At 35.7% G+C, this 25,123-nt stretch overlaps 1 protein-coding gene across 6 annotated transcripts in view; it reads right to left on the bottom strand.

The window, feature by feature from the left end:
* Window positions 1-18,037, bottom strand: part of LOC117121685 — a 34,922-nt gene extending 16,885 nt beyond the window's left edge. Inside the window, exons 1-2 of one of the 6 annotated variants that reach the window (XM_033266967.1) lie at window positions 17,859-18,037; window positions 93-249 (exon numbers count right to left, since the gene is read on the bottom strand). The gene's annotated coding sequence lies outside the window, so the exon portion shown is untranslated. Of the gene's footprint in view, window positions 1-92; window positions 250-1,406; window positions 1,462-11,072; window positions 11,452-17,858 lie in introns of those variants that run through there. The other 5 variants (XM_033266965.1, XM_033266966.1, XM_033266963.1 and 2 more) reach the window with 5 other exon arrangements.
* Between the last annotated feature and the right edge of the window lie 7,086 nt (window positions 18,038-25,123).

Raw genomic sequence — 25,123 nt, 5'->3', positions numbered from 1 at the left:
GGTATTGCAATAATAGAATAATTTTTTAATTAGGCCCATTGAATGTCTTATTAACAAATACATGGGGATATAGAAAATTCAGTAATGCGTACGTGAAATCACCTGTAGAAAAATGACGGTTTGGGCGCAGCGGGAATGGTTTGGTTCCATGCAAACGTCGAGTTGGGGTTTCCATCCCTCGCTGTGCATTTCGCTTGTGTCCTTGAGCAAGCTTGTCTCCACCCAGGAGTGTAACCTAAAGAAAAGGCGCTATTTAAATACCAAATAACAAAAAAATAAAAAATAAAATAATAAAAAATATAATTACCACTGGAAAAGAAAACTTGAAAGTAGACATGTTTCAACTAAAGTATTGCAACAATGCTCAAGGAAATAAAACAATTGAAAACAAAACACATAAAAACTCTTCACTCTTCGCTCTTTGAAAGAATTAAAGTCATAGGTAGGCACACTATTGTAAAACCGAATGAAAGTGCGGAGTTCTTAAGAGTATGAAGACTGTCAACGCATCAAGCCTAAGAAGAGTGCAGAATATACAAGAGTTTCTGAAAGGCTTAAGAAAATGATAATCATGGGCCTAGTAGAAAATGTGAAAAACAAAAATATAGAACGCCAAATTGGAATTAGATAGTTTCAGGAAACCAGTGTAAAACTAACGCAGTGAATAAATAGATATCTGGGCTCAGAGAACCCACTTCTGTAAAGGGCGTATATCAGATGTGCATTGAATCTGGCAATACCGAAAGGTCTCTGTGGTCTAGACTAGAGGTATGCCGCTCGCCTTGTCAGGGAGAGGTCGTAGGTTCGATTCCCACCGCAGACACATTTCACACAACTGTTCATAAACTTTTCGTTGATAGGCTGCCTGATACGTTTATCATCTACCAGTTATATGAAGAGTTGCTGTCAAAAATAAGGTAAGGCTAATGAGGTGATATTTAGCTTTTTGAGGTTAAATTTGTCCTCAGAAAATGTTCATTGGGAGGGACGTGGCTGGCATAAATGATTCCCCTCCACCTCCACCAGTTGATAAATGCATCAATTAACTCAATAAAGTTCAGTAAACGGTACCGTGACAGATGTGCGACGAGCAATAGTGACGTAATCATTATACTGTACTTTTCAGCTTATTGTATTAATTCCTATAAAAAGCATGGTAAACAAATTCAACCGTAACCTGATATGTAACATCTGTTAATTTAAATTATTTAGAATTTCGACAAGAATAATTATTTCCTAATGTGTTTCTACTAAACAGGTATCATCACTAATAGATGATCATAGTTGGTGGTATGCTATGGCTATAGCAACAAACAAAGCTATTTTTTTTTTATCCATATGGCTACACATCATAGAAGTATAAAAGTACAGTGTTTTAGCATATTTTATGATAGTAAATGACCTACTTTATGACATTGTGCATTCATATTCCGAGACCTGACCAAGGCTCCCAATCGGCCCCTTGGTAATTCGGACTCCGCTGTCGGACATCGGCAAATTTCTGGAGCCACAATTGAGTAGGAGTACTGTTGTAGCAGAGTAACAATAGCAGCAACAGGCCTAGCAGCAGCAGTAGCAGGCCTTGCATTAGTAGTAATGATAGTAGGCATAAAGCCACAACTATTTATAAGCCGGCTAGCGGTCCGTAGTCACCGGTCAATTTATTTCAAAGTACAATATGTGCATAAAGTGACCATAACAAAAATTACGTTGCAAGGTAAAAATTAGAACGAGGGTATTAATAAAACACGTCACTATTTCGCATGCACTGTCACTATTTCGCAAACAACTTTAATTGATACCTATTAAGCTAATTAACTGTAGCCGATTAACGTGTAAATCGACTGTTCAGTGGAGTAGTGAGTATAATTTTGATCAAAAGGGAAAATGATTATCCGACCATGGAGGAATAAGAAACTCATGTCTGACTCGTCTCTTAATCGTAAAGTCACGTTGAGGTGCCCACCAGAAAAGAAGGACTAAAAGTCGTTAAAGCCAGGCTCCGGAGGAAAAGAAATGATATGTTGTAAATATATGCTTTTATGTCTTAGAAAAAAATCAGTTATACAACCTATCAACTTTTTTTCCCCTGTGGGCACTTTAAGTCAGCATATCATATGAGGTTGTGGCGGCACGTATTTGCCGTAATGTTGTAAATGGAATGGAAAATAAACAGTGAAGTATTTTTGGGTCATCCTGAGCTGTCTTGTTTTTAAAATTAATTATTGTTTTAAATTTCTGTATATTGTTGTCTTACTTGAATGCATTCAAATAAATACGAATTAATGAAAACCCCTAGACCTACAATACAACCTAACAATGTTTCATGGACAACATCTTGTTACAGACTGAGAAAGAAGCTACCAAATCTAACACACAATATTTTTATATCCAGCAAGAATCCAATTTTATAAATTGTTTCTTGACCAAGACAGCCTTAGTCTGCCTATTGGCAGGATCTACGCTTTTGTAATTGCCGATGTACGTGTCATCACGTTGAAGTAAAAGCAAAACAATTTTTGGCAACAGCAAATTCTGTATTTATATCTTTAATGATGGTGCTGTCTGTTTTATGTGATAAGTTGTTATAAATATTTAATATATTAAGTCGTAAATGTAAATTAGACATTGCTTATTTGGCTTGTGAAATTGTGACGTTATTCCAGACATGTCTGTACAGCACGAATCATAACAAATAATAATAGTAAGCCTACTGTTTATACTTCTACAGCTACGGTGCTACTTCACAGTGCTGCTCCTTCTACTTCTACAGCTACGTACTACTTCTACAGTGCTGCTGCTTCTGCTGCTGCTGCTGCTGCTGCTACTACTACTACTACTGATACTACTACTACTACTACTACTACTACTACTACTACTACTACTACTACTACTACTACTACTACTACTACTACTACTACTACTACTGCTACTACTACTGATACTACTACTACTACTACTACTACTACTACTACTACTACTACTACTACTAGTAGCAGTAGTAGTTAGTAGCAGCAGAAGTAGAAAGGAAGTATAAATAGTAGTTCTAGTAGTAGTAGCGGCGGCGTTGACGGTGGCGGTGGCGGTGGCGATGGTGGTGGTGTTGGTGGTAGTAGTTGTAGTAGTAGTAGTAGTGTGCAGTGTACAGTAGAAGTACCGTAGTTTAGTTGTTGTTTAATGTTAGCAGAGTAGACTCAACAGCAGACTACAACATAAACCCCCTCTAAAAATTTGACCAATTAATTTTAAATGGGCTAAAAGAAACTGAAGGAAATTTGTAGACTTCTGGAAAAAAATAAAAGCAGCCTCTCTGTCTGCCATGATATTGGCACTTGTAAGATATTTTCAATTGACGTAAACATAGTAACTAATGCGACTCTATATCAGGGACATAATTAAGGTTCAATAAATTAACCGTAGTACACATGACATCAATCTGTTTAAATATTTCCCATACAAAATGACTTTTTCATATACCAGTGTGTAGTGATATTTGCTCATCCGAGATTTATTAATGAGGAGTGGCTCGACTAGGTTCTACTAATTAAATTACTACAGACAAATTAATATATAGCACTGCAACTTAAACAACAGAAAGTCAGACACATGTCTATATCACCAAGACTAGATGATGCCACGGTTTCGGAGTGAAAGTGTCAATGGACCAATATTAGAGTATGACGAATCGACTTAATGCTAATATAAAATGAGTGATATGCGATAGGTGCGCACTGCATTCTATATACATATACGCGCCTGATCATAGCCAATGACAGAACAGCTCATAATATTTATTTATTCACAATAGACCTATATACTGTAATAATATTCACTTATATAGCCCATGATCCATCACTTTCACCATGAAGGTATAAAAGTGCTTTCACTAACATTCATAATGTAATTAATGAACTGTACTGTTTAATGAGAAGCATCTACCGTTTCCATCCTCTGACATGTTGGGAGAGAGCCTTTTTAGACCTTTAAAGAGTGGATCACAACAGTTCACTTTTTCTTTTGTTAGGATTAACACAGGTGTAATGTCTGACGCTCTACCTTTTCTACCCCACTTCACTAACGTATTTACATAGAGTATACGGTATTTTACATTTTTCCTACCAGTAAGTGGCGATTTTTCGCTGTTGGTGAAAATAAATGAATGAATGAATGAATGAATGTATGAATGAATGAATAAATGAATGAATGAATGAATACAATATAAACAGAATTAGTTAGGTTCAATGACATCACATAAACATTGGTTAAAGTACGGTATAGCATTAAAACAAAACGAACGGGAAACAACGCGGAACGGCTTCAAATGATCTAATTTAGCTACAAAACAAAAATATACATGTCGGCCTACTGTGACTCATTTCAATATCATTTTATACGAGATTAAATTGTCTAAAAAATATATCATTTGTGTTGGCTCCAGGGACAAAACTACCTCTGGGCCCCCACAGTAGGAGGACATCCCAATCCTCTTTTCGACCACTCCTCTTGGACTATGTTGCAAAATCTAGCCTATACCGTACAAAGTTAGGCAAAACAAGTGCTGTTATAATGATGGGCATTAAGAATGCAGGTTGTGTTACAGTATAGACCATCTAATAATAGCAACACTACATCATTCTTGTAACGAGACTCGTCGACAAGTAGAAGTCTACAAATTTCTTTCAGTTTCTTTTAGCCCATTTAAAATTAATTGGTCAAATTTTTAGATTGGCTTATAGTGAAATAAAGAAATTCTTCAGTGGTCTTCAATTATGTGAGTGGTGGCGGCACAAACGCTCGACCCAAAATGGCACAATATTGATCACACCATCTACCGTTATTTCCGTCGATTAATCGAATCATATTTAATATAATGAGGAGAGTATACATAATTGCACGTGGGTAGATCATTCGAAGTGGGTTAACAATGTGAACAAACATGTCGATTATAATTCGATTACTGTTCAATAAGTCCATTAAAACCTAAAATCCATCCATTTAAAAATACAAACAAAATTGCGTGGATAAAACCCAGTGTGGACGCTATTTTTGCACATTTTTAGATAAGTTTAGTTTTTGGGAGTATAGGCTAGATTTAAACGGCGGCATAATTAAGATAGCCTACAGGGTAATGATACTAATGATCATAGAATCTAACAAGTAGTAGGTAATTATGTAGGCTAGGCCTTTAATGGTGTATAATACCAAGAGGCCTTTATGATTCCATTAATTCTTTTAATGCTCGCGGGTAAACACTCGCGGGTAAACATTTCCGTGACCTTTGACATTTTTCTTCCTTTTTTTTTTCTTTCCTAAATTATTATGTGCCTTTCCATTATAAATTCGGTGATGATCCATGCTTTAGTTTGTGCGTTATAATCTTGAAACCGACAGACACACACTATTGCACAGATGGGTTCCCATGGTGGGCGGAGTCATAAGAAGAGAGCTAGCTTGTTCTGTCGCGGGAAGACAAATTTTAGATAGGCCTATGGGGTGGGGGAAGTCTTCGGCTCCTCCTTCGAAAACCTTTTGTTTACTAGATGCTTTCGTGCATTATAAGACGTCTATTATTGAATACACTCTGAATTCATAGTTTATGATGATAAAGAAGATGATGATGAGGAGGAGGAAGCTAGGTCATGATGACAGGCTCGTGCGCAAAATTAATCAACAGGCCCTTTGGTGTGAACAGTGTCAAGCGACGCCCGTAGCCTGATTTACGGTTGGGAATTTGGCGACATTATCGTCGTCGTCAAATGTTCAATGCACACAGTCGGACAATAGTTATATAGTTTATTATTATCAAATATGTCCCAAAAATTATATTCATTCACCAAAGTGGAAAGTTCAACTTAATAGTTTTGATATGTTTTATGTTGTTTGTTGAATGGCCTTTAATAATATTAGTCTGATATGACCACAACATAAAAGAAGTCATCTCTTTTAACTTTTAAACTTCGAAGCTTCTTAACTTTGCGTAGCTCCATGTACATCCGGGAACAGTTACATTTATATTTTTTTAAATCATAAGGAAGTTTACTCATTAACTTAGCATATGGTACAGAGAATTTTGATTGACTGTCAATCTCAGGTAGGCCCTATATTTATGCATACACCGACATAAGGACTTTAACCTAATAACTTGGATGTATATGATTTATGTTGTTTGTTGAATGGACTTCTTTAATAATAGTATTGCAGTTTAATATGACCAAAACATAAGGAAGTCCACTCTGTAAATATTTAACATATATATAGTACAGAGAATTGTGATTGTTTATCAATATCAGTATACACATATTAGATCCAAATTCCAAGACATTCGTTTATGCACGCACCGACGAGGAAAGTTTAAACATAATAATTTTGATAGGCCTATTTACATGTTTTATGTCATGTGTTGATTGTTCTTGTTAATAATATTTAGAAATTCATAGAATTCATATTATGATAACAACTTGGTCATAATATAACTTATTCTTAAAATAAGCTGAATGATGCAATTCTTTCAAAAACTGACTCTGACCAAAACCAAACTTGATTGGTGGGATTTTACTTCCACCAAGAAATTAATGAAATATGCATGATTGTCTTTTGTAATTTTAAAATAACAAAATAAATAAATAAAATGATATATGCCTTCCAATAAGGTTATAAGAATCAACACACAAGTATATTCTCACTGTGACTGTTTTTTTTATTAACCATGCATCGTGACATATATAAATCAATAAAATAAAAATAATAATAAATAAATAAAAATACTCAACATTACTTCGCGAAGCCATTTAATTAATAGTTAGACAATGCAAAAGTGTATTGCATTTTTGTCTATATTTTTGTCTTTAGTTGTTGAGGTAGGTGGCATTTCTGACAGATAAGACCACCAGGCACTGCAATCACTTTATATTTTTTTTAAATATCATTTCATCTCTCACCCTGACTTTCTCCAACGGTGGGAAGGTCTGGATCCGCGCCTGCATGTGATTGATTGAAAGTGTACCATAGCAATATTATTTTTTGTTCATAGGTTTTTGTCAATGTCAAAAGGCAAAATACTAAAATAACAACAATGCTGTGAATAACCAGGGAACAGTGAAATCCCTGGAATAACAAGCTTTCTCTTTAATAAACCCCCCTGTTTTGAATTCAAAGTATTTTATTGTTTTGCTTCATCATCCCAGATTTAGGTTAAAACATATCTTTATAAAAAAATAATTTAAAACTGGGCCTATATATTAGATTACTACTACAGAACATCATTAAAATTGATGTATACAATGGAAAAATAGCAAAATTTTCTCGGGGCCTCCGGCCCCTGAACCTTGACCGGGCTCCTTGGCGGCCCCCAGACCCCCAGTCTCTTAGTGCTCGCTTCAATTCTTGTGGCTACGGCCCTGGGGAGGGGGGTGGGGGCACAACAGCTTCAGAATAGACAAGTGAGTAGCACATAACATTAATATACATTGGAATTTGTTTAATTTAGTGCCAAAACACATCTCCACGTACCGTACTCCCTAAGTTTATAGAGGTGCATCATATTCTATTATATTTAGTTAAAAGGTTCCTCTCCTTTAGGTTACGTAGGAAGAGTCACCCTCTCTAAATATAGTGAAAACGTTAACAAAACGTTTGCACCGTGTGTCAGAAGTTACGGTATGTTATAAATTGCCTGTATTTAACTAATTATAGTATTTTATTGATTGTACGATTGTTTTTTTTTAATCAAGACAATATCTAGTAGATCAATGTTAGTAATGTTTTGTCAATATTTAAATCATTAAATATGTATCCTGAATAAATATGCATGTAATAACAATAATATATACAGCGAATTCCTGATGTACTGAAGTTCCAAAAAAAAAAAAAAAAAAATCAGGCCAGGCCACAGAGTGTCACCAAACTATACCATTTTTCTTGTACTGATTAGAGTGGGCCAACCAACACTGCTACAGTGATTCACTTAACTTTAATTGGCCCTGGTCTCACCATTTTGGTATTTTTTACCAATTAAATAATGAAATGAAATTATATTATGGACCTATTTCTCTACTAAATTCAGAGCCTGTAATTCCATTGTTGTATTAGAGACTGTTCCAGTATAACCCCTACTCATACTCAGTGAAGTGCTTTACATACGGTAATGTTTAGTTTCTTAATCTAAATAAGGGAAAGTATATCACAGATTATTTGATAATAATTAAAAAGCGTGGAACTTACTATACATCCCTGAAATGTAGGCCTACCATCCTTAAGACACGAGTCCAATAATACACAAGCGCGTCATAGTAGGCCTACATACTGTATTCCCTCACTCATCTCATGGAGTTATAACAGAACAGTTAATTTTATCTCTGTCATTATTTTATTAAAGCATGTGAATCATTAATAAAGCCCTGGTATTTCTACGATATGTGCATGTTAGTTTTACCACGTTGATACCAAAATAGCTACATACAAGTAAAGTATGTATAGGCCTATGTAAGTATGATTGATTTCCCTCATAATAATACTGTACCAACCGGTCATGTTCACGCATGCGCAATACTCGCTACAGGTCATTATCTAACAATTTGGCGAAGAGTTCCTTTGACTGCACCTGGATTCTGAGGCAATCGAGTCAGAAATGATTAAATAAACAATGGAGAATAATAAGCACGTTCAAGTTAAGAAGTCCACGAAGCTCGACGCCTTGTGCATTTAAACCTCTCCAACAGCAAATACCGTCTACACAAACGGTCATTTATAGTATACTGTAGGAGCACGAAAACAAACATATAACGTATAATTATATTCACGTCTGGATAAACAAATCTTTATCCACTGCAGCCGTTCCACAAAATATATAACTATGAACATTTTGAAGGAATAGTAACTTGGAAACGGATATATGTGGAAACTTAAAAACAAACAACAGAATATTGATTGTAATATACACGTAGGTCTTACGAGGCCACAAGTTTAAAACTAGAACCTAATTAATATCACTTGGCAATAATTAACAAGGTTAATTTATAACTACATATTTTTGTTAGATGATGAGATAAATCTTCCATGGTCATTATTTGAAAGTATTCCAATTTAGTTTAGCCATTCTGATCTCAATAATTAGTTTTATCAGATCTAAATTTAATACATAATTATTTCAATGGAATGTTACATCACTTGTAACTGTTCTCCATGTATTTCCAATCGTCAATCGTTTTCTGATTTCCCTTTTCACCGTTACATTCATTCAATTGTTTAATTTTTAGGCATCCCCCCCCCCCACACACACACACACGTGCTTCGCTTTGTGGCCCCCCTTATCTACGTCCAAATCATTATTATTAATACCGTATACTGTATTCACATTAAGGTATTATAAAGAAAGTAAAAGAGAAAATATAAGTGTTTCTTTGAGATAAGAAAATCAAGATGCCAAGAAAACAAACTTCATGAAATAGGCCAATTTGAATCTTAATCTGATGAGCTATTCATTTAGGCTATCATTTTCCGACGAATCGCGTGTTATACCTACCTACCGGCACGTGTGTAACGCGCTCCCGTCCGTCACACAGATAGATAACGCTAGACTGGCGGTTTCACGTAAACACTGGACGAATGGACGAGATAGAACCACTTAATTTTTGATATAATGTTTTGCTCTATTTTCGCGCAGTAATCCTACGATACGGTAACATTTTCTGACTCTAGAATCCTCGGGCCAATCCATGAACGTGGTGGCACGCGATACGGTATCACTCGTATGTTACGGTATATATCGCGTGATGCACCACATTAACTTGTTTTTTTTTTTGTTTTTGTTTTTTGTTTTTGTTTTTTTTTCTTCTAAATTTTAATTAGGCCTAGGTATTATTTGCAACAATTGGTACTCGCTGGTGCTTTTATCAAGTTGGCCATTGAAGAAATCTATAGGCCTAAAGTATAATATCATGTCCTAGGCTTATAATTTGATATTCAATATTATATTGTGAGTATCACGCATAACAACAGGAGTAGGTGGTGTATGCAGTTGGAGGTTAAAATGATGTTTGAAACGAAAGCCATCAAAAGGCATTAAAGGTTTATGTTGTTAAAATCATAACTGTTATATCATAATGTGGCTAGCGTCCTATTCATATAAAGTTAGAAATGTGAAGTAAACAGAACATACATATTCATTTTTATAGGCCTATATCAATGTGTTTTTGTGAATTTCGTAACTTTTTTATGCATGTTTTAGCGGATATTGGACCATGATGGCTTTCGAAGCAATAAAAGAAATTGAATTGAATTGAATTGAACATAGGCCTACAAAATAGCCCGAATTTAATGAAGTTTTCAGGGCCGTAGGCCTACTCAGAGGTTGCATTGTGTGCGTACGCACCGCCTCCACTAAATCTGGAAGGTCCGTTTTTTTCAAGACAGTCGAGAATGTACTCAATAAAAAAACAAAATATAATTTCTAATATATATGGTAGTCTTCTAGACATACTTTTCACGGATTACGGAGGCTGACATAATTGAAGGCCTTCAACCACAGAAGCTATGCTACCGCCGGGTATTCTCGACCCGGCCGTAAACCCTCGTACTCCAGCTTGTCCCCTTTTTGACAAACTTCGCACGTACATCCAACAACACATACCATGGCAATCCTGGTTACGGTCCTGGTTTTAGGCCTTCACCTTCATTCATAAATAACCATAAGACATTACTTTGAGCATTACATGAACATTACTTTGATTGATTTAAAAATGGCGGATTTGAGGGTGGGGGAAACGAGCCGGCCCAGGTCCACTCCCCCTAAATCTTTCAAAATTATTTTTAAAAATGAAGGAAAAAGAAAAATTACAATTAATAGATCTCAAAAAGCCATTTCCGGCCATCTAGATGTTCCAAAATCATAATTTTTGTTTCCTACGCAGCCCCAACCATGTTGGAGCTCGAATGGTCTAGACTCTCTGTCTGTGAAAGTCCCTTCCTGGACTTCCTTCTATTCGAATTCCTGGATTCGACACTGTTGAAGAAGTCACAATTAAAACAAATAAAATCTACAGTAGACTTTCCTCTTATAAAAAATTTCAACTTACAAATAATTATTGTTTTGGTTTCCATTTTTCGCGCCTGACACTGGAGGCCAAATCTGTGGAATGCATGCTTATAATACCTCCTCTAGTGTAATGCTGCGCTGTCACATGCATTCAGCGAATACCTTTTTATCTACAACTTTAACTCCAATATGTAGTAATGCTAAGCCAGTGATGCTCTTGAGCCTGCATATCTCTATCGCTCACATAATTAGTCGCCGCAATTCACATTTAATGGGCCTAGTTCTGATAAAAACTGACACCATCGTACGCAATGCCCGCATCATCATAATTGTGACCTCAGTAAACGTAAACTAATATTGTTTCTCTCACTGTCTAGAAGATGTTCACAATTAGGAATGCTAGCCTATTTTTATCCCGAATTAATACAGCATGCTTTACATTCTTCTAAACCCCGTCCCATAGAAACGGTCCCCATAACCTTAAAAAAAACCGAGGACAATTAATTTAAACCAATGCGGGAGAATTTCCGATTCGGAGATCAGATCGTTTTAGAAATGAACAGTGCGACTATTAATTTCATTTACAGCAGTTCGTCTCTAAAATTTATTATAAAATTAACCAGTTAGATAGATTACCACAGACCGAATTGAAGTCAACAGACCAATGATACTCTTCATCATATATGTATATTTATACTGTACGCCTATAGATAAATATATAGGGCACATTCCGTCTGTAGCTGTCAACAGCAGACACATCCCTTTCTATATGAGGTAATTCAGCTAATGATGGTGGAATTTCTTCATTATTCTCCTGAAGACAATTAAAACAACCCGATTGATTCAGTTAACAACTGTTACAAAGTGGGTTTTTCATCAGGGCGACTGTAACCGATTTTGTTTTTTTTTTTAATTATTGTCTAGGCCTATTTATTTTATATGTTTATATATAAAATTGTTTTTTTTTTTTTAAAGTTTTGTAAAGCAAGATGGGTATTCCTGTCGAGTACAACTTCGTATAGTGAAAATTTTAAATAGGACAATACAGTATTTCATAATAGATATTTGCGCATGACACATAGGCTTATTATTCATAACACGTGCATTGCGTTTGTTAACTGCTAGGCCTTGGTCAATTAGTAATTTAAACAGTTAGGCCAATATCGGTCATTTTCATCCATATGTGTTTGCATTCCGGTAGTGATTGGCTTCGCTTATCCAATTTCTTTTATCAACTTCACTCTGCGTTACACTGTCTACTTTCAGCTAAGTCCACGATCGCTAAATTACACTCACCGACGTTTAATCGCAATAGGTCTATTTATTTGTTTTTATTTATCTATCTATCTATTTATCTATTTATTCTCAAAATATAGTTAATTAAATCTCTATTTAATTTTGTTTTTTGTTTTAAATTTTGCTTCATCTCCAAACCACAATTTGTAGTATCATGTTGGGAATCATTAGATTTTAACAACAAAAACATTTAATAAAACGAAATAAAATACCAGAATCAACTAAATATGTTTAGTGTGCGATGGCCTACCTGGTCTCTCAGGCAGAATAAAATGGAGACACAATAGGCCTACGTATCGTATAGAGCTTGGTTTCCATACAATCGCTACATGCTATTGCCGACAGCTTTCGACGGTGAAGCTCGGTTGAAGGTTGAACCTGGTTCAACTTTGCCGATTGCGTTGCAGACGAATCAGGGTGCATTGCTAGCTGCTCTGACGATTCGTCTGCAACGCAATCGTCGCAACGCGATCGGTTGAAAAAGGTTCAACATTCCCGACCTGTCGGCGACTGTCGCCGATAGAGTAAGCGATTCTATGGAAACGTAGCTTAATGCTGATTGGTCGGTCGAATCGGGAAGCCTTCCCGATTGCGTCGGGGACTGCTAATTACAACGATTGCACTGAAAACATTGTAGCGACAGAGTAGCGATTTTAAGGAAACCAGGCTTAACATGCGCGTTTACGCGGGGTACGAAACGTTACGCGTGGTGTACTGACTTGTTGATGAATACGATGCATGGACTGGCAGCAGCAGGCGATTAAAGTAAAGTGGCCGTGTCTCGCATTCCCGTGGCAAATGCGAGACAAAGTAGACTTTAATAAAGCATCGCATAGAAATTTCAATTTGGCCGTCCATCATTTTGGAGGCCGTTAATCAAGTGGCACTAAAGACAGCTATTGTATTGCAACAGAAATAAAAATATGATTGATGTGTTAATAAGTAGTTTACGTCTAATCGACACTGACTCTGCACTGAATTATATTTTATGTATGCATTTACAAAAGATATTGCTCATAATATACTTTCTTCGAGGTTTAATATTGATGTTAAATAGTAGACCTATACAAAACTATATGGTAGAAGTATTGAGATTTCATGTTTAAACATCGCTAAACCAAAACACTTCCAGTGGGGTGGGTCTCCTATATCTATATTGTATTGAATGTATCATGAGAATTATATCAGTTATATTTGTAAGCAGAAAAACGGATATCTTTATGGATAGCTATTAACTTAATCTTCGGATCGAGTACAATAATAACAAATACAAGTAACATTGCATGTCATTTACAGTAGAACTGTCTACTTAACCTGCTTTAATTGAAACCGGAAAATCGAAGGAGTCATTTAGGTAATAGTGGACTATAATGGCTAAAACTCCGGAGACTTTCAATATTTAATAAATTTTGTATTAAAATGGCAAATTCCCCCGTGAATAACGGAGTAAAATCATCGGTTCCCAGCCAGTAGGCCTACCCCAGTCTACCAATTAAATGCAATTGTCGTGTGCTGGGCGTGTGCTTCAACAAAATGACTTTCATCATACATTACAATACAGGATAGAACTATTGCAGTAATCAACACTTGTGGTAGATTGAGTTGTTGACTGCAGTTCCGAACCAACAATAGTCCTTTCAAACGTACAGTATGCACATAGCCCCAGGACCATCAATAGAGAATGGAATACTATCAACCCGACCCTCGTTCGTTTTTTTTTTTTTTGTATTTGACTTTTTGATTCTATTTACTAATTATGCAATTTTTAGTATTTTATTATTAATTCCATACCACTGTTTATTTGTATTTTGATATTTTATCCTTTGACTGCTTCCCACTTTCGAACTTGTTGAAAAACGGCCTTTTAATTGATCCAACAAGTCTGTTGATAATGTTTTACTGTATTTATATATTGTATTTATACTTATATATATATTACTGTAAATGTGGTATAACTTGAATTTAAATAAAGTTTGAATGAATGAACATAGATTCTCCCCTAGGATCATTTCTGTCAAAAAAATTGCGTTACCCGATAGCTCAATAATAAAGTTTCATCGATAAAAAAAATAAATAATTTAAAAAATGCATTCCTAAGTGCTGTTGTCAGTCAGTGAACACTTAATAATTAAGATGATCTTGAGAATTAACAGGCGATAAACGAGTCACGCAGCAGAGACGATCAATGAGTGAAGTGGACGGCTTAAGTTTAGCTCTGCTCTAAGTATACAGAAGGCCTATTAATCAGCTTTCCAGCTTCAATATATAGATTTACCAACAGTCAAACATGATGTCAAGTGCATGTTTATATTTGACATTGGGATAGATTCACCACGACTGTTTGAGGACAAACATCAAAATTAGCATATCCATGTCCGCGACTTATTACAAGAGCTGTTGACAGATAAGGATATTAATGCAGTATAATATTATTACAGCTGGTGGAATTGGAATGAATTATTGTATTAAAGAATATTCATTATTATTTTGAATCTAACAAATATTGGTAAACATTGCAATGTTTGAAAACTACGGTATATTATAGCGTACAAGTTCCAGAATCAATTCTTTTAGCCACAATGATGTAGAATAGTTGCTGACATTTCTAAAGGTTTCTGTGTGTGGCATGCTAAAAAAGTTTTCATTTACGATATTGCAATTACTTCGATTTACAAAGCTAAAGGCTATCTCGGATAAAGGTCACGCTGTAGATATCGTCTTGTGTCGGCCTAGTAAAATAAATTATTTACTTCAAATGGTTAGAGTGAATGTTTGCTTTCGGCATTGTAAGACCGATTTAATTACTTAATTCATTTCTTCAAACATCGAGACAACAAAAAACCATTTTTACAATAGCGTTTGATAATAGTTTATTGATTATTTTAATTATTGTATTTTGATGTACCCTGCATTTCTAACTCTAAAATATTATCACAGACAGAATTGAAACCAACAGACCAATGATACTCTTCATCATATATGTATATTTATACTGTACGCCTATAGATAAATATATAGGGCACATTCCGTCTGTAGCTGTCAACAGCAGACACATCCCTTTCTATATGAGGTAATTCAGCTAATGATGGTGGAATTTCTTCATTATTCTCCTGAAGACAATTAAAACAACCCGATTGATTCAGTTAACAACTGTTACAAAGTGGGTTTTTCATCAGGGCGACTGTAACCGATTTTGTTTTTTTTTTTAATTATTGTCTAGGCCTATTTATTTTATATGTTTATATATAAAATTGTTTTTTTTTTTTTAAAGTTTTGTAAAGCATAAGCTAAATAGGCAAGGAAAGGCATTCTCTACATGTAAATATGTGAGTTTTTGTAAGATTGATGTATGTTAAGTTTCGATCCATAACTGATTGATTGATTAAGCCTAGTAGTATTTTTGTTTGGGAGGGAGTGAGGAATTTCTGGGCTAATTTGTCTTTTCTGAATTTCATTTATTTCCTTTATTTTGTTGATCTATATTTAGTCAAATTATTAACTGTTTTGTTAATTTGGGTTTTTTTTTTTTTTTTTTTTTTTTTTATTGAACGCACCTTTATTTAACGTGTGCCACTGTTACAAAAGCGTACGTTCAAATAAAATTATTATTATAATAAAAAAATATTATTATAACCATGGGTTATATGCTTTGATTGTTTTTTTAGGGTAGATTACTATTATGGGTTACTATTACTAAGCTTAATGTTGGCACTTGAAAATAGTAAATCCCCACCCACCCCCAGCATTTCGTGTCAGTAATTCATAGAAATAGATAACTACGGTACGGGTAAACATTTTGTGATTTAATGTTATTTATAAATTTAAAAAAAAACAACACAGAGGCGTAAATTAAAAAAAAAACGATCATCAACGGCGAAATCACATTGTGGAGAATGCTTATTTCAAGAAATACCGTAAATCGTGTTAAAGGGACAAAAATATTGATTTGAATGTAATAGTAATCCCATCGATTAGTTTTAGAGTAGTGGGTTATTATAGATTAGGGTGGGTTCTATTATAAGGGGTTACTAATAGAGTAATGGGTTATTATTGGAAGTTTTACGGTATATATTGCGTTAAGAATTCTCCCAATATTCGGAGAAAATTACAGAATTGGTGGAGTCTATGAGGTTCACCAGGCGCTCACGCACCTCATCCCCCAAAAAACACTCGCTACCACCAGGCGCCCCCACTAGAAATTTACGAAGTCTGTAAATTTCACCTCATTTTGCCCGTTCGGTTCCCCTTACTAATCATCAAGCCCTCAAACTTCACCTTCGCCCAACCCCACCAATGAGGCCCATGACTATTTTAACACTTCATGACAGGAATCAACACTGCACACGAACACACATCGCAGGGGCAGATCCAGAGATGTTCGAAAGGAAGGTCGAAAGGGGTGTCTGGGGGATTGCTCCCGCGAAATTTTTGTTTTCTAGAAGCCCGAAAATAATCTCTGAGGCGCTTTGGGCGATCATATGTTTTCTTTTTCTTTCTTTCTTTCCCCCGCCCCCTTTTTTTACTTTCCAAAAGTGGGAGCAGGGGCAGGCCCGTCCCCCTAAATCCACCCCTGGATCGATACAATTATGTTTTTTTCTAATCAACGTAAATTCGCTTCCAGCTAGCCAATAAATAAGGCCTGCAAAGCAGAGCCATATAGGCGATCGAATGGATCAGTAGGCCTATTGTGGTAGGCCTATCATTAGGCCACTATGTGTCTGCTAAACTATTTTCTCATTCAATCTTTAATTAAAAGGTAATAGGCCTATTAGCAAAGTAACCAATTCAAATGTGAATGTTATTGTTTAAGTTCATTAAGCGCAACATAGGCATTGTGTCACAGTGTCCGTGTTACTGTTTACAGTCAAACCGCGTCGCTTTCTGTAGGACACCTAGGCCTACTTACAATCATGGAGCTATAAAATAAATTTTATAGCTCCATGCTACAATCATTGCACAATTAATAATTGAATTATAGTATATTGGCCTGGGATTCAACGATTGAGCATTGGTTTCAACAGGGAGTTGGTTTAAATGATGAGGGACACCTTGATATTTCTCCTTGGTTGAACTGATAAGAGAATATTTTGATTTTAAACAGTTTACTGTATGCTCCAGGAAAATCTACAGTATCCATTCTCGTTTAAACAATAATATCTAACATATATATCACTCGGTATTAAAAACGTATAGGCTAAAAAATGAATAGTGTCCACTGGTGCGAAAATAATCCGTGGTGATGACACAAAGCTACAGGAGGTCGAAAACACGTATTACAATCGACAGGTTGACAGATACCATGGAGATGAAAACAGTTGAATGAACATGATCAATCAGAACATACCGCCAGGTGAGAATAGCAAGGCGCGCATCCACATTATTATATTAAGTTGTTTTTATTTCAAAAGAAAGTGTCAATAATTAAGCAGTAAATGTGTTGTCACACACATAGTGTATATGGACAGGTATTATTTAGGCGTTGCTTAATCCTATACGTTTGACATTACGGTATATAATTAAAATATCTTACCTTATTTCACGGATATCGGTTCCGAAATTATAAGTGACATTAGATCCACGTTATGTTCCCAGAAAAGTAATCATTTATGTAGCTACCAGTCGGCTTGTCGTATGAAAAGCGTTGTTAGTATCTATCGCGACACGTCGTTATTATTATAATGCCACTGTTTCTTCTTTGAAACGCCGTATGCAACTACACATTAATTTGAGCCCACAAAGTGAGAATCGCTAGAGGGGGTTGTAAGTATTTACTGGCGAATGTGCTTTAGAAGCCCTGCGGCCGACAATTTTGCATGACACATTCGCTGAGAAGAAAACATGAAATGTGATGTAATCAGACTTACCCTGTCAGTGAATCTATCGATTTGTTAATTTGTAAAGAAGCTCAAATGAAAAATCTGGTGCGTAGATTAAGAGTAAAATAACAGTAAATAGGACGAATACTGATAATTATAAATAGGTATTACGTTGATAATAATTATGGTTCAGGCACGTAGCCAGGTTCCTCCAAGGGGGGGGGGGGAGGGTTTGTCCAGGCATGAGGTCCAGGGGCTCAACCCTGGTGGGGTCAGCGAAACCCCCGAAGCCAAAGCCCCGAAGAATGTTTGGGTTTTATGGGTCTCAAAACCCATTCTGTAAATATAATTAATAAATTTAATAGTGTTAATAAAATTTAATTTTTTTCTATAAAATGTTCTATTTTTGTATTTAAATTAATATTTTGTAATTTCTAAAATTGTTGACTGATAATTATTTTGTTTTTTTACAATTTTTTTAAAAATATTTACTCCTTTATTTGTATTTACAGTACTTGATAAGTTTCTTCATGTTGTTAATTGTATTTCTTTGACGAAGACCCCTTCTGAAACAAGCATCCCACTGGACCTTAAATGATTATCCTCTGCTATGCCATATAATATTATATTGTTAATGCTCCTTTATTTATATAATTTGTTTTTAATGTATACTTGTATTTTATTTATATGGATAGCAATAAATACTACAAACAAACAAACTAAATAATGCTATATAGGCAGTTATGTTTGAAAAAAGGTCTCAGCAAAACATTCCGTCTGAGTCTGGGTAGGTATGTAGTGCATTAGCTGTATTTGCGGACTCGTTCGGGAATTTAGTGGGGGAAGGTGGTGAGGGTTTCGCCAGAAAAGAGAGAATTTGCTACAAAAGAAGGGTTTGCCCAAACTATAACCCCCCTCCCCACTTCCTCTGGCACTTTCTGCAGGCCTTTCGTTTTATTTATAAGATAAATCAACTTAATAAATACGCAGACTTATGTTCAAGCTACGAGTATTTATTGATCATCAAATGTTTTAAGCCTCCACAATCATAACGAATTCTTCGTATCACCGCTTTCAACTCAAACCAGAGGGCGCTATGTGTTCTCGCTCTTTGCGATGTGTAGTTCAGTCTTATTTTATTTCATTTTTTTATCCGACCAACATTTACATTAACAATGACAGTATAAAATATATTAGGCCTATGCTAAAAAAAATAGAAATGCCGGATAGGAGTAGCTTAAGAAAAATCCATTGCTATAACTTAGATGAGTTAGTAGTGCACATAGCCTCAATCATAATTATTAATTCAACCAACATTAGGCTATAATTTTGAATAATGAAAGCCTGTTAAACTTAACCCTGGGTCGCTATTCATTTGTTTGCTTCTTAGGGTGTGTTGCATTTAGAGTATGGGTTACTAAAATCACACTAGGTCACTATATTATTGAGCATCAATGAGACATTGGACAATATTAACATGCATCTTGTATCGACAACTCACACGAGAATCTATCAAATATAAAGATTGATTAGGGCCTATTTTTATTGTACAGTGCTCAGAACAAATTGCATATGGTAGGATTTCACAGTTGTAAATAGATAAAACAAACAGAAACAAAAACAAAACAAAAACAAAAACAATTGCCGAAGACAGATGTGTATAAGAGACAGCCCCCACCCCCGCATAAATTATATCCTAGAGCCGCCATTGCGATAATAGGGCCAGGAAATGCATAAATTTAGACCATGTGGCGTTTCTTTTGAACCCATCTATTTTTTTTGTATAAGACAGGAATATTTTACATTGAAACATACCAAAGATACATACAACCAAAAGACTCGTTTTTAGCAATACTGGAGATGAAGAGGGCCCAATGCGTACACGTACCGACAGACAATCCCGTCTTTAGTGATGGTTTAGTTTATTTTATACATTATGCAGGACGAAAACCTAAGCATGTTGACGCCAAACCATTCTCTCTCTTGTTGTGTTGCACCAATTTACTCTTCCCCATTACCAGGGTTGGCGCCAGGATTTGCCCGACGGGGGAGGGGGATGTCCCCGACGAAGAAAAAGTAGAAGTGGTCAGGTGTAGCTCAAATCTCTCGAAAGAAGTGTCACAGGAAGCGAAGCCCCAGAAAAATGTGACAATTTAAGTGTTTCAAAGGCTTATTTAATCGATTTTAGAGTCTATAATATGTAGAAAATACATATACATTTTATTTCTCCCAGACGAATTGTGGTTTTTCTCTCCAACAGGGGCTTAGCCCTCCCCGACGGGGGAGCTCCCCCGGCAAACACTGGCGCCACCCCTGCCCAATACTTATCGATCGAATCTCTGTATCTTTTTAAGTTGTATTATAATTTCTTAAATTAAATACATTTTCGATATAGGAACAGTTGGAAAAAAACAATACCTTAAAGAGGAAGCAAGATGCTTATTCAACGTAAGTAAGCCTGGTAGTGTATGCCGAAACATCGGATATACTCAAACACTCCCTAAGTAAGCATTGCCATATTCAATGTCACAGACCCGAAGACTGTGCCAATATCAACAGTATCAAAATCAATCTTAATATTAATACCACTATGAGCGTCATCAATATCTATACCACTATCAAAATTATCAATATTATTATCGATATTAATATCAATATCAATATATTGATATCAATACCATCATTATTGTAACAAATACCGTATTACAGATCAAAAGGCTGTGCCAATATCAACAATATATTAATAGTAGATACTAATATCAATACCACAATCAAAATCATTAATATCAATATCGATATTACTATAAATATCAATACCAAGATCAACGCCAATATTAATATTCATATTCAATTCAATTCAAATTTCCAAGTACTTCATACCTTCCAATTTTATTAACGGCAACTGATTTGTGTTTCAATTGTCGAGTAATACAAACTGTCATAGGTGAGCACAATGCTTTGTCGTGGAGAGGAAAATAAAATGCGTTGCGCTTCTCCGGACCACAGCAGTGAGGTTTCCCCAACGGAGCCCTGATCCACCCCATCCCCCTCCGCTGGCACTACCTTTGATAAGGTCCAGGTGCCCGAAAAAATACAGCGATTTTTCTGTTCTGAAAGACAAATTTTAGCTCCTATCAAGCGAAAGCATTTTTGAGCTAAGCAAGAAACTCATGACTAAAGATGGCTCTCCCTCTCAATGACACCCTAATCATAATCCAGAGGATGTGAAGAACAGTTTCATAGTTTAAGTGTAACATCCCAATCATTTGCAAGGGCAGCGAAAAGACGTGACTGAAAGCGGGGCATGGATTACGCCAGGTTGTGGTTTACGGGTGCGCGAACAACCCGAAAATCAGCAGTCTTGTTGTTGACTACAACTATGCTATTTTATGTAACCTCCTATCATATATACTTTCAAGCTGCTTCGCTATTAGTATGTATCTGTGTCTGATTTACGGTTTAGGGTTTAATTTTATTTTTTGGTGGAAAGGGTGGGGCTGCCTGCGACTTTTGTATATTTAGGCCTAAGTATGTAATTAACTTAAAATTACAGTGCACCATTCGTTTGGAATCTACTGCGCCAACAAAAGGTGAACAGCGAATCATTAAACCGATTCAAGAACAGTCTGAGGTCATCAAATCCTACCTTTAAAAAACAGCATATTTTTGTTGATATTGTTGTCTACACAACTCTATTCAAGTAATATTTATTTCACTTTTGTCATAAAATAACAATTTGTAGGCCTACAGTACGTGATGATAATTCATAATAATAAAGAGAATGTAAGTAGAGAAGTAAGGAAATGATCAAAGGAACTCTGCGAATAACAAGCTTTTAGTTGCAGAGCCCTATATAAAAATAAAAACTACTGTAAGATATTTTTCACCAATATGATTAGGCATCAATTATGATTAGAGTTAATGTATTATTTATTTAAGTCGTTGATAAAAGATTATTACAAAATATACAATTGTTTATATTACGTCGAACCATCTCATTCTCGTAAACCCTCATAACCTCTCATTTAATTTATATTTAAAGGAACAAATATTTTTACAATTTTTCAACTCATCCGATAATTGGTTCTACACCCATTATGCGCACAATGTATGTAATACAGTACACTATTGTTCGGTGTCTGTACATTATTAGAAGAAGAATTAAATATTTGAATGAGAAAATAATCCCTGTCAATTTAATGGACAGTTTTATATATAATACCTTTGCTATTCTTTTGTATTGACCCTTAAGTTGGCTGTAATAAATTTAAGGATTTTTGTAGTATTAATCGCCTGTAAATCAGTGACGATTTTTTTTATCTGTTTCTGGTTAAGAATTAAAAACCTGTGATCTTTTCGAATGAGCTACTGTATTCAGAATTCTAATTTAAGTTCTAAGGTTGTTTCAGCTTTTTTGACAGACAGTGTATCTTTAATAGTATGTCCACGCCAATTCTATAATAAAATGCACACATTACTAATTTATTTTTTAGAATTACTCGAACTCAGTCCGAATATAATTTGTTCTCGGCATAGCAGATGTGTGAGAGTGTTTACACTATATCTCTGACCAGATTGATGGTGATGACGTCAGCGACATGTTGGATTACCGTCAGATAATGATGCTGCGTATGAGAGATTAACCGACTGGAAATTAATCGTTTCCAAAAATAGAACAATAAGCATTGAACGTTATATAAGTAATACATTATTATGATCATATTTGTAGTACTAAATTATTAGTTCAACATCAAGTTCAACATCCCCAAACGAAATCGGAACACATTTTTAGAACAGTCGAGAATTTACTCAATATAACATTAGTTATACTCTAGTAGGCCTATAGATAACCCTACACTATATATTCACGAATTACGAGGCTGAGATTGAGTAACTGCCTCGGAACCCTTAAAATACGCATTAATCCACCGGCTATACTCCCTTGACCCCAGTTAGCCTTTTTTGCACACTACACACCTCCTTCCACTAATGGAAATCCTGGATTCGGCCCAGATATGTCATTCTTCGTGTTTTTTCCCCAGATAATTAATTTCCAGAAATTTATTTTACTGTTCCCTGGAAGTAGTAATGCATGTATTATTTGGAGCCAATGTTATTATTAATATTAATAATTAATATTATTATCTTATCCTTACGTTGAAAGGTTTAAAATCAAGAATACTTGCGTTTGTAAGCAATACATTTTTATTTTATAAGGTGTAGTATAAATAATTTTACTGCACCAGTTAGTTGATAACTTCATTCTTATTTGTTTTGGAACTTTGTTTTTTGCATTTATTTATATGCGGTTTGACATGGCTTACTTAGACCAATGTTGTGTTCATTGTAATACTGAAAAACAAAATCACATCGATTTAAAAATCCAATTTGTGAAAATACGTGCCTATTATAATGTTAACAGACAGATGATTTTATTGGTAGATTATTTTGTTTTTAAGTGTGTAAGTATGATTGATTTGCATGTCAAGTGAAATTAGTACCCCTATTTTGCATTTGTTTTACCGTACCGTATAATGCCTGCTGGCACCGTTGACAAGAACTTAAGGGTGAAGAGAACAACATTCTCAGGCAAGGCACCAGTGTTAGGCGTATAGATAGGCATAGCTGAGAATAAGCCATGTTAAACCGCATATAAATAAGATGCAAGAAACAAAGATCCAAAACAAATTAGAATGAAAGTTATCCACTAACTAGTGCATTAAAATTATACTTACTACTTGCCTATATAAAATAAAAATGTATTGCTCACAAACGCAAATATTTTTTATTTTAAGCACAAATTCAACATTCAGCAACCTCCATAGATTTCAACGCATAAAAATCTTCTGAGCATGTGCAGACCTTCTAAACTCGTAATTAGCATGTGGCATAACAATACCACACATAAGGCTGATTCACGGTACAAGGCCCAGACCAGCCAGCTTCCTACCCTGGTAGCAGGTTGTCCTTGATTTAAAGGTTTTGCAGTAAGCCTATTTTCTATTATATTACCGAGGTACTTACGTATACGTAACAAACTAGTTTTTTTCCATGTTCTAGATTTACGGAACCCGTAGTAACCTGTTCCCGCCATCATATAATGCCTAACCTAATATCAGCCTGTGGTGCGGTTACATTATTGGACATAGTTTTGTTAGCGGGCTGGCGAATCCGCCAGACACCTTTTAGTCACAGACCTTGGTCGATTTCAGCGTATCCTATCTATACGATAGTTTAATCATGTGGGTAATGGCGGAGTTAGAATGCACTGGATCCGATGTGAGATGGGGCCTTTGATGCTACCGTCTTCGGCGGTTTTGGTTGAACTGGTCTGGTGGTTGGTGGGTTAGCGTTGAGCATAGGCTGTATCCGTTGAGCGCAAGGCTGATGTGGGAGGAAGCTTGCCGAGTGAGATTTCACCATTTGGCAAATACTCCATGGTCACGAGACCGCGCTTTGTTCTGACTTATGGGCAACTTAAACTCTCTAGGAGCTCGAAGGTTATAGGGGATACCATCTCCCCCTCCCACACTCACAAACACATACACACACGGATAAACCATCGCGGTGTCAGGAAAAATTTGTTCAGTGGTCAGAATCGGTCCGCCAGACCTCAGAGTTACCTGCAAAAGTAGTCCAAATAATCCAAAATCGGTCCGCCGAAATTCAGTTAAGTTCGCTTTGCAGTGCTCAGCACACTTGGCTATATTACGTCCGCAATAGATTTTCGCGAAATGAACGATTTTTGCAGACGTGCATATTTTTATCTAGCATAGGCCTATTATGCTTACAGAGGGAAAACAAAAAGATGCAAAGGAAATGGCAGCGGTATTATAGAAACTAAGTACTTACTGACTTTACTTACAATAAAAATACACAACAATTAAATTTGGAACAACTTACAAAGATAATACGCAATCTACACAGGATCCAGATATTTTCTGACGGGGGGGGGGGGGTTCACGCCACCACGAATACC

The sequence above is a fragment of the Anneissia japonica genome, unplaced genomic scaffold (assembly GCF_011630105.1).
Source record: "Anneissia japonica isolate Jap-2015-1 unplaced genomic scaffold, ASM1163010v1 scaffold287709_len1912824_cov184, whole genome shotgun sequence".
NCBI lineage: Eukaryota > Metazoa > Echinodermata > Crinoidea > Comatulida > Comatulidae > Anneissia > Anneissia japonica.
The sequence above is the reverse complement of the archived record's forward strand: the minus strand, read 5'-3'. Positions and strand labels throughout refer to the sequence as shown.